Source organism: Lissotriton vulgaris, chromosome 1_1, assembly GCF_964263255.1.
Source record: "Lissotriton vulgaris chromosome 1_1, aLisVul1.2, whole genome shotgun sequence".
Classification (NCBI taxonomy): Eukaryota; Metazoa; Chordata; class Amphibia; order Caudata; family Salamandridae; genus Lissotriton; species Lissotriton vulgaris.
Genome location: NC_141685.1, coordinates 224,933,077 through 224,943,224, shown reverse-complemented (window position 1 = coordinate 224,943,224; position 10,148 = coordinate 224,933,077). Strand labels below are relative to the sequence as shown.

Below are 10,148 nucleotides of genomic sequence, written 5' to 3'. Positions count from 1 at the left end.
CATGGTCTGCCTCAAAGTAGTGTGTTTTCTGTGTCTGTTGATGATTTCTTAAATTTAGTAAACACTAGCTTGAGAGTGTTAACCTGATGCGGTGTTGTTGGTACCTTCATAATCAAATACCATGACCCATAACACCATACAGCCTCATACTGGGACTTGGAACATGCTCAGATGAATGTGTGCAGCATTCCCTGGTGGTCTAGTGGTTAGGATTCGGCGCTCTCACCGCCGCGGCCCGGGTTCGATTCCCGGTCAGGGAAGGTGATGTTTTTTTTTTCTTACGTTTAGTGTATTGTTCTGTATCGGCCGGGGAAGAATTCATTTATTTTTTATTTTGATCATATCAAATTTCTCGATTTTTTTTTAAATAACAAGTATTTCATTAATGTGTTTCTTTATGTAACTTGACACAAATAATAACTTGACTTATCAGGTACGAGACAAAGCACTGATAAATGATAAAAAAGAGCCAGCTTGTTCACAAAGCTTATTCTTCACAACTGATGTCCTACCATTTTTAATATTCACTGTCAAAAATACAGGTCGCCTGTTTCTTTTCCTTTGTGGCCTTTGCTTAAAGAAACACCACATTGTTGGACACTTCAATGTAAGCCAGGGAAGCATGGAGATGTGTAGCCAGAGCAAGGAAGAAACAATTCTCCCTGAACACACATAGCAGCAGCAGCAGCAAGCGCAGAGGGTGAGAGCCTGTAAGCGTCCACGCAAACAGCCCTGGAACCATGGTTTATTTGGGCTATGGATATTGTTAGAAATGGGAGTTTCTAGTTGGCAGAGGTAGGTAGCTTTGACCAAATAGGGACTCTTGCTTCCAGTCATTGTAAGGGGGAAATAAACTGCAGATAACCACTGCTCACCTCATTGGTAGCTTGGCACGAGCAGACAGGCTTATCCCAAAGGCAATGCGTAAAGAATCTGTTCCAACACTCACAGTAATACAGTGATAACATCACAAATGGACACCACACTGGTTTCGAAAAATAAGATACTTTTATCTAAGCTTCACAAGACCAAAAAAACAAAAATCCGACATACATATGAAAGTGGTTTTCAGTAAAAATGTCTTTTAAAAGAGTTGCCAAAAATAAACTTCTAGATTCTGTATTTCTTTGTGTAATCAAACAAAATATTACCAGCACAGATATCTTGAGCACCTGCACATGATGCTCTTGTGGTTAGGGGACTTTCCCCACGGGACTGCTGGTTCCGCGGTCAGTGATTACAAATGTATGCCCCTCAAATTCTTTAGAATCAAGCTCACAGCACAACACAGGCCGTTGGAATCCCCCCGAGTGGAGGTTCGGTAGTGAAAGGGGAATTGGAGCAGTCTCTTGCAGACACGCAACCTGCTGTAGGCAGGCGACACATGCAGCAGCTCTGGACTTCGGTCTGAGCGTTACCTGGGGATTAAGTTCTCTCTCTCTCCTTCGCAGCTGGCACTCTGCTGGGCGGCTCCGTCGACAACAGCTGATCTTCACTGGGGAATCCCGGTTGCCAGGCAACACCTCGTAGCCGAACGTGTTACGACGCTGCTCCTTCTCAAGTGCTCTTCAGGACAACCCCGCGCCACACGGCCACCAGCTGTGTGTGTGCCCCCGCCTCGCTGCTGCCCGTAGCTGCCCGTAGCCTCGTTGTGCCTGCCTCGCCCCTCCGCTGTTTTTTGCGTGTTACGTGTGCCTGAATTAATCTGTCTTTTTCTTCCCATTTGTATCTATTGCCTGTGTACTGTTGTCCCCTTGCACGCTGCTATATTGGTTTGTTTCTGCTACCCAGTCCCCCTCTGCCTGCCCGCCCCGCTCCCCGCTGCCTTCCTAGCGGACACGCCCACTTTTTGTTTTGTGCCCTCCCCGCTCCCGCCTCCCAGCTACTCCTCCCTCCCTCCCACTTCGCCATAAATGGCGACCGCGCGCACGCGCAGCGGTCACGTGCAGCGGTCACGCGCAGCGGGCGCGCCGATTGTGCGCCGAAGGCGCGCCAAAAGCAAGCCCGTCTGTGCTCGTCCGCGCCTGGACCGCGCCCAGTGCCAGGACCCCTGGCCCCCACCGACGCAAGACGACCCGACTAACCTACGACGCCGCCGCCCTCAATGCACTCAATACCGGCCGGATGCCCACCTGCTGCACGGTCGCCCCGAAACGCTTCCACGGACCCTTCACCTGCACAACCTGCAAATTCACCTGCCTCCGACCAAGCACCACACCCGCCAAGCCAAACTCCAGCAGCGACCTCAAATGCATCCTGCTCAACACCCGCTCTGTCCACAGACACGCCGTCGAGCTCTGGAACCTGCTCGACACAACCTCTCCAGACATAGCCTTCCTCACTGAAACCTGGATGAACGCCTCCTCAGCCCCTGACATCGCCATCGCCATCTCGGATGGATACAAGATCATCAGGAGGGACCGCGTCAACCAGACCGGAGGAGGAATCGCCATCGTCCACAAGAACACCATCCGCATCACGACCGACGCCGACAACACCTTCACCGCTGCCGAACACCTCCACTTCCAAATTCACACAACCCAAAGATGACCCTCAGAGGCACCCTCATCTACAGACCCCCGGGACCACGCACACATTTCAGCGAAGACATTGCAGACTTCATCAGCCCGCACGCCCTCCCCTCCGCCGACTACATCCTCCTAGGGGACCTCAACTTCCACCTGGAGAACAGCAAGGACCGCAACACCGTCACCCTGCTGGACAACCTCGCCAACCTCGGACTCAAGCAACTGGTCAACACCCCCACCCACTACGCCGGCCACACGCTTGATCCCGTCTTCTCATCCAGCAAGCACATCGCCTTCAGCCACTCCACCGTACTCCACTGGACCGACCACAGTGGCGTCCACTTCAGCTTCAGAAGAACAACAACCCACCACCACCCGCAACAGGCTCCTCGCAGAAGCTGGAGCAAGATCACCGCCGACCAGCTCACCACCTCCCTCAGCCAAAACCCACCGGCCAGCTCACCGGACCCCAACGAAGCGTCCCGCAACTTCACGCAGTGGCTGACCGCTTGCGCCTATGACCTCGCACCACTGAAGAATCCTCCCAGCAGACCCAGAAGCAAGAAGGCCCCCTGGTTCACCGACGAACTCAAGGACTCAAAGAAGACCAGCCGCACCCTCGAGAAAGCCTGGCTCCTCGACCAGACCACTGACAACATGACTGCCCTCAAACTCACGACCCGCAAGCACCACCAGCTCATCCGCACCACCAAGAAGAAATCACTTAAGGACCGACTGGACAACATTGCCCACGACAGCAAGGAACTCTTCAGCATCGTCAAGGAGTTCTCCAACCCCAGCACCGGCAACACCGACATCACCCCTTCACAAGATCTCTGTGACTCCCTCGCTTCATTCTTCCACCGCAAGATTGCCGACATCCACAACAGCTTCGGCGCACCATCCATGCTCCCAACCGTCGAACCAACGCACCCCACCGCCACCGGACCACGGTGACCACCAAAGACACAGCCCGCGCGATGAACACCATCCACTCCGGATCCCCGATTGACCCCTGCCCCCACCACATCTTCAACAAGGCCGACTCCACCATCGCACCCCAACTCCGAGACGTCATCAACACCTCCTTCGACACCGCTACCTTCCCGGAGAGCTGGAAGCACGCCGAGCTCAGCGCCCTACTAAAGAAACCAACAGCGGATCCCATAGACCTCAAAAACTTCCGCCCCATCTCGCTCCTCCCTTTTCCTGCCAAAGTCATAGAGAAGATCGTCAACAGACAACTTGCCGCCTTCCTCGACACGAATGGATCCCTCGACCCCTCGCAGTCCGGTTTCAGAGCCAACCACAGCACCGAGACCGCCCTCATCGCAGCCACCAACGACATCCGAGCCCTGCTCGACAACGGGGAAACAGCAGCACTCATCCTCCTGGACCTCTCCGCAGCGTTCGACACGGTCTGCCACCGCACCCTAGTCCAACGCCTCAGCAACACCGGCATCCAAGGGAAGGCACTGAAGTGGATCATCTCGTTCCTCGCCGGAAGAACACAGAGAGTCCGCCTCCCCCCGTTTCGATCCGAGGCCACTGAAGTCATCTGCGGTGTCCCGCAAGGATCATCACTCAGCCCCACCCTCTTCAACATCTACATGAGACCTCTCGCCACCATCGCACGCCAACACAACCTCAATATCATCTCATACGCCGACAACACCCAGCTGATCCTCTCCCTCACCGTAGACCCCGACACCGCCAGAACCAGCCTCCACGAAGGGATGAAAGACGTCGCCGATTGGATGAAGAACAGCCGCCTGAAACTGAACTCAGACAAGACGAAAGTCCTCATCCTGGGACCATCACCCTCCGCCTGGGACGACTCCTGGTGGCCCCCAGCCCTGGGCAACGCCCCCAAGCCTACAGACCACGCACGCAACCTGGGCTTCATCTTGTACTCCTCCCTCTCGATGACCAGACAAGTCAACGCCGTCTCCTCTTCATGCTTTCAAACCCTCCGCATGCTCCGCAAGATCTTCCGATGGATCCCGACCGAAACCAGGAAGACAGTCACCCAGGCCCTCGTCACCAGCCGACTGGACTACGGAAACACCCTCTATGCCGGAACCACAGCCAAGCTACAGAAAAGACTCCAACGCATCCAGAACCCCTCCGCCCGACTCATCCTGGACATCCCCCGACGCAACCACATCTCCGGCCACCTGAAGGACCTGCACAGGCTCCCCGTCAGCAAGATGATCACGTTCAGGCTCCTCTCCCACGTACACAAGTCTCTCCACGACCTGGGCCCCAAGTACCTCAACGACCACCTGACCTTCCACACACCCACCCGCCAGCTACGGTCTGCCAGCCTCGCCCTCCCCACCGTACCAAGCATCCGAAGAGCCACCGCCGGAGGCAGATCCTTCTCCTACCTGGCGGCCAAGACATGGAACTCCCTCCCCATCCACCTTCGGCTGACCCAGGACCACCTCTCCTTCAGGAAGCAACTGAATACCTGTGATAGAGGGGCCCTTTTTATCAACCCTGGTAGCCTGAAGGCCCTACATGGCCCTGCTAGAGTAAATCTGAAAATATGCTTGAAATCCCACAATTTTTGCTATGTATAATCAGCAAATGGGATCCCACAGATTCCCTGAATTTCAGGTTTATGGGCCCAAGCAAAAGGCCAAAGGTCACACCTTATGTTAGCAAAATCCACTGGGCCTAAATCATTTTTAAAACGTGCCTTTCTGGTGTGCAGAACACAGCGAGGTAACTTGAGCAACTCTGGAAAAGTACAGTAGACTTTCACAAGCGCCATTTCAAGACACCCCACTCTCACACGTACACGAGACTCAGCTGGTGCAGAGGCAGATTGACACATTTCAGGGACTTTACACTGAAACATTATTTTGAAACATTGCTTGCACAAAGTAAAAGCCGCAACCTCTCGCAATAGCAGTACCTATCGTAAGTTCCGCTCGCACATATATTTTTAGAAATGTACATGGCAAGAAGTCTTTGTTTATGTTCTGTGGTCAAGCATGGCCAACCAACCATTGGGACACCTGACCGCCCCCACTGTCCTAGGACAATGCGGTCAAAGCCACCTGCGTCAGAAAAGGCGTCAGAACAGTGTTAGTTCTGCATTTTTCAGGTATATTAGATTCAGCCCGTCAAATCTGAAGCCAGAGCTCTGCTGATGCGACCTTTGCATGCAAGCTCTCCGGCTAGCCGATTGTCTGACTTTGGACTTCAAATCCTCTCTCTCAGGTGGTAGACTTCCTAAGCCAGATAATACTTTTGTCTTTTTATATCTCTGTCCATGCTCTGTATTTTCCATTCACACCCAATTCCTTGCATTTTTAGGTTCCCATAAACTATTAGGCCCTGCTGGGATAGTCTCCATAGTTAAGGTGCTTTTAGGTACTAGACTTTATAAAGTGTTCTGCTTTCCCCAACTAAGTTCAATTGTGCCTTTTGAAAGATCCCAGTCCTTTTGCACCTTGGATCTCTTTAGAATGTTAAACTTGCTTGGGTAATTCTCTTCAGAAAAGCACCTTTGTAGGCGCTATGTTTTCTTAGAATGTATTCTGAGCCTTTTTGAATCGCCTACTGATTTCAATTATACCGTTTCACAGGTCCTCATTCCAGCCTGTTTTCTAGGCTCTACCACATAATAAATGTGAACTTGCGTTTTGTTTTAACCCTGACAGATTAAAGTCAGACTTTCAAACGTTTCATTGCTCAGGCTGATCAATTAATAAATGCATTTTCTGATGTACTTAAGACTAACAAATAAAATGCCACTTCAAATGTGATCTTTGTCATCTCATAACAATGTTCCTTGTTCCTCAGTGAAGTGTGCGTCGGTGACCTGTGACCACGGCTCAAGTCCACAGCGGGGTGGTTTGTGGCTTGTGACCCCACCCTAAAGGGGCTTCCTTTCTCCCTCTCTCACCTGGCTGTTCGAGCAGTAGCGGACCCCTTCCCCAAGCGCCTTGAGACCCTTCCGGGTGAGTAGCGCACTATACAAATGTCGTGATTGATTGATTGATTGATTGATTGATCTTGGATGGTTGATCCGGGCTGGCGGCGGTGATGGGCTCACAGTCCTTCTCACAATTCACAGCTGAGACCGGCGAAAGTGACACCCACGCAGCTCCTCAGAGATGACGACTCAGTGGTGGTGATAAGCATACAGCGCTTCAATGGTCACGCTGTGGGTTGCAGAGCAGTCAGTGCTGTGTTCAGACAAATGTGCAGCGCAGACCGCACAATGGTCTCAGTCAGGTAGAGCTGCGGCAGACACACGCACACAGCGTCGCTTGACACGATGTTGGAAACTTTGATGGTCCTGAGTTTCCACAACAGAGGATCAGTTTGCTCAGGCCCTTGGAGACTTCTCTTTAGGTTACAGGTGGACACAGCACACAGCAAAGTCCTTCTTCAAGCAGGGGGGACACAGCACACAGCAAGGTCCCTTTATCCTCTCCTCATCAGAAACAGCAAACTGCAGGCCAACCCCAGACACACAGCAAGGCCAGTATTTCTCTTCAGTCTCTTCAGCTGATCTCTTTGGCAACAGATTACTCTTGATCACGAAGTAGTCTAAAATCCAGGGGTTTCAGCTCTAATATTTATACCCTCAAATGTCTTTTGTTCTCTTTGTGTAAGGGGTCCTGAACCCAGCCAAACTAGTTCTGGGTACACTTTGCCAGTGCACAACTTCTTCCGGGCCACGAAGGACTACTGAACAGGTTTACTGCGGAGCATTCTGCATTCACAAATAGTGACAGGAGTGACTCCCCCCCTGTGCCCCGATTCTCTGGACCTTCCTAAGTAGCGATGATTTTTTCGCTTCTCTGAAGGTGCCTTTAACCCACAGGTGCACCTTTCACCACCTTTTTTCCACACACCTTAGCGCGTGTGTAGGAGATTTAAACATGTGGCCTTTCCTTTTGCCACTCACTCACCCTGGTCCTGAAGAAAGTCCCGCCCAGACTCTATTGGGACTGAAACATGTAGACCGTTATTAAGCCAACTTAGTAATCATCATTTTTTTACTATTAGTTGCAGCACATAGCTTTTAATTTACACCCTGGACCGCCACGAATAAATTACCAGGCAAGGATTCCCAGAGGTGCATTTTAACATTCACTTTCATTCACTTCACACCATTGCACGACACCCGCTCCGCTGTAGTCAGGCGTTGAAGCACAACCAGGCGGCACTCGGCTGCCTGGTTGGACCCCGATGATGAAGCATGACACCAACCAGGTTGGTGTGTGAGGGTTTTTTAAACAAAGACTGCTTGTGCCCAGCTGACACAGCTACATTTACAGGTGACATGGAATACTAACAAGATTCCATCACTCTAACACAGTGGGCCAGTCCTCGTTGTTTATTTGATTATACCTCAGGGGTAGGGACTCGCCCTCAAAAAAACCCTTGCTCTCCATTCTGTTTATTCCACAACTTCTTCCTTTGCCAGAGTGGGTCGAAGGTCTTCAGACACACCGCAGGAGGTGGAGCCAGTCTTTTGTGGATGGCAGGCAAAGCCCTGTTCAGGTACAGGCGCTACTCCTCCCACCACTACAAATGCAGATCTGCATATTCAGCCCAGGGCTGACTCATCCAGTCTCCTGGAGCCACCTCGCCCCTGTCACTCCTAAGCCAGATAGTCAATCCACAAACATGCAAAGGCACGCAGGAAGGTTGGACATAAAAACAGCCACTTTCTAAAAGTGCTATTTTTCAAACACAGAATTTAAACACCCTCCTTACTAAAATATGTGTTATTAAATTCTGAGTTCAGGGATACCAGACTTCAATTTTCCATCTTACTCCTATGGGAAGATATGCTTGTAAAAATGTTACAGAGCATTCCCTATTCTGTCCTATGGGCAAGATAGCCTTTCAATAGTGAAAAACGAAATTGGTAGTATTTCACTATCAGTACATGTTACACACACCAGTGCATGTCCTACCTTTCCCATACACTGCACCCTGCACAGGGGGGTACATTGGGCCTACCATAGTGGTGTCCTATTTGTAAGAAAAGGGAAAAATGAAAGGGTAATGCCTGGCAAGTGGGTACACTGGCCAGGTCAAAATGGCAGCTATTAAACTGCGCGCAGGCACTGCTGTGGCAGGCCTGAGACAACTTTTCAGGGCTACACATGTAGGTGGCACAATCAGTGCTGCATGCCCACTAGTAGCATTTGTTTCACCCGCCCTGGCACACTTAGTGCACTGTACTAAGGACCTACTGGTGAAACATATATGCCAATCAAGGAGAACCAATCACAACATCAATTTACCCAGAGAGCATATGCACTTTAGCACTGATCATCAGTGATAAAGGGCCCAGAGTCCTAAAGCCAACAACCACAGATGAGGAAAAAAATAGGAGGAAGCAGCAAAAAGTTTAGGGATAACCCTGCAAAAAGGGCAATTTCCAACAGATATGTACCCACATATGTGTATTACTTTGTATACAATTCTCTAATAATTATGTTTGAGAAATATAGATATTTGTTAGTTCTGCTTAACTAATGCACGTGTTACTTATAGGTACATTATTCTATGTTTTAACATGTACATAAGTGACTGCATAAATAAGTAAATCTTTTATCATATATCTACAATTGCTTCACAATTGAATTACAAAAAATAAAAACAAATACATTAATTTAAAGTACAACACTTGAAAGCCAAAGTTTATTAAATGTATTTTTAATGTACATATATTACCTTCCTTGCAAAAGACTTCATCTGGAACTCCCAAATGAATCCTGGGAAGACGAACACGGACCCAAAAGGGAAGTGCAAGGTTGTTTATTGTATCCAACCACCACACACCACCACCAAGACGCATTTCGGCCTTCAGGAGGCCTTGATCACATGACGTTGTAATAAGAAACCATAAATTTAAAGTGCCTAGTGCGATGTGAATGAATGAATGAATATATGACTTGTAGAGAGCTAACTTAGCCCATGGGCATCAAGGCGCTAAATGAAGAGCAATATGCAGGCGGACAAAGTCATACTCAAACCAGCATCTCAGGGAACAACCAGGTCTTTAATGTATGTATGTATGTATATATGTGTGTTCTTATATAGCGCTCGACTTACCCTAGGGCATCTCGGCGCTTGCATTGGGAACCCGTCCTGGCTTTTTCCCTGTGAGATAATCTGTACTGGGTATCCCCAAGGTGAAAGCCAGGCATCCCGCCGCAGGGGCCGTTGTGGAGATTAAGCAAACTATTGCCCAGAGTTGCAGAGTGTGAGCCCATGATTCGAGCAGGCACCGAAGCGAGAATTGTCGAGTACGTGGACAATTGGGGTCAGGACCCTGCCGCGTCGGGAATTGAAGCCTGGTCCCGGGTCTGACCTCTGCTTCAGGGTATGCCTCCTCTAACCAGCGAGCCACACTTCTCCATGCGCGCGGCGGCTTTTCCCGCTGTGCGCTGAGTTTTTAAAAAACCCGCGTTTCATGACGAGCGCAGCTCGTCATGAGCGTACGACAGGCGTAAGGGGTTAAAATCTTTTGAAAGAGCGTGTGTCATCGTTGCCCCGAAATTTCACCAGGAAGAGAATTCCACAAGTTAGCTGCAGCAGTTGAAAAAGCTCTCCCACCCCATCCTAACCTTTTAAACC

At 50.2% G+C, this 10,148-nt stretch overlaps 1 non-coding gene across 1 annotated transcript; it reads left to right on the top strand.

Moving 5' to 3' along the window:
• The first annotated feature begins 188 nt into the window (after positions 1-188).
• TRNAE-CUC (transfer RNA glutamic acid (anticodon CUC)) lies at positions 189-260 on the top strand. Its single transcript has one exon. It is a non-coding gene; the product is annotated as a tRNA-Glu (tRNA).
• Positions 261-10,148: the final 9,888 nt, after the last annotated feature.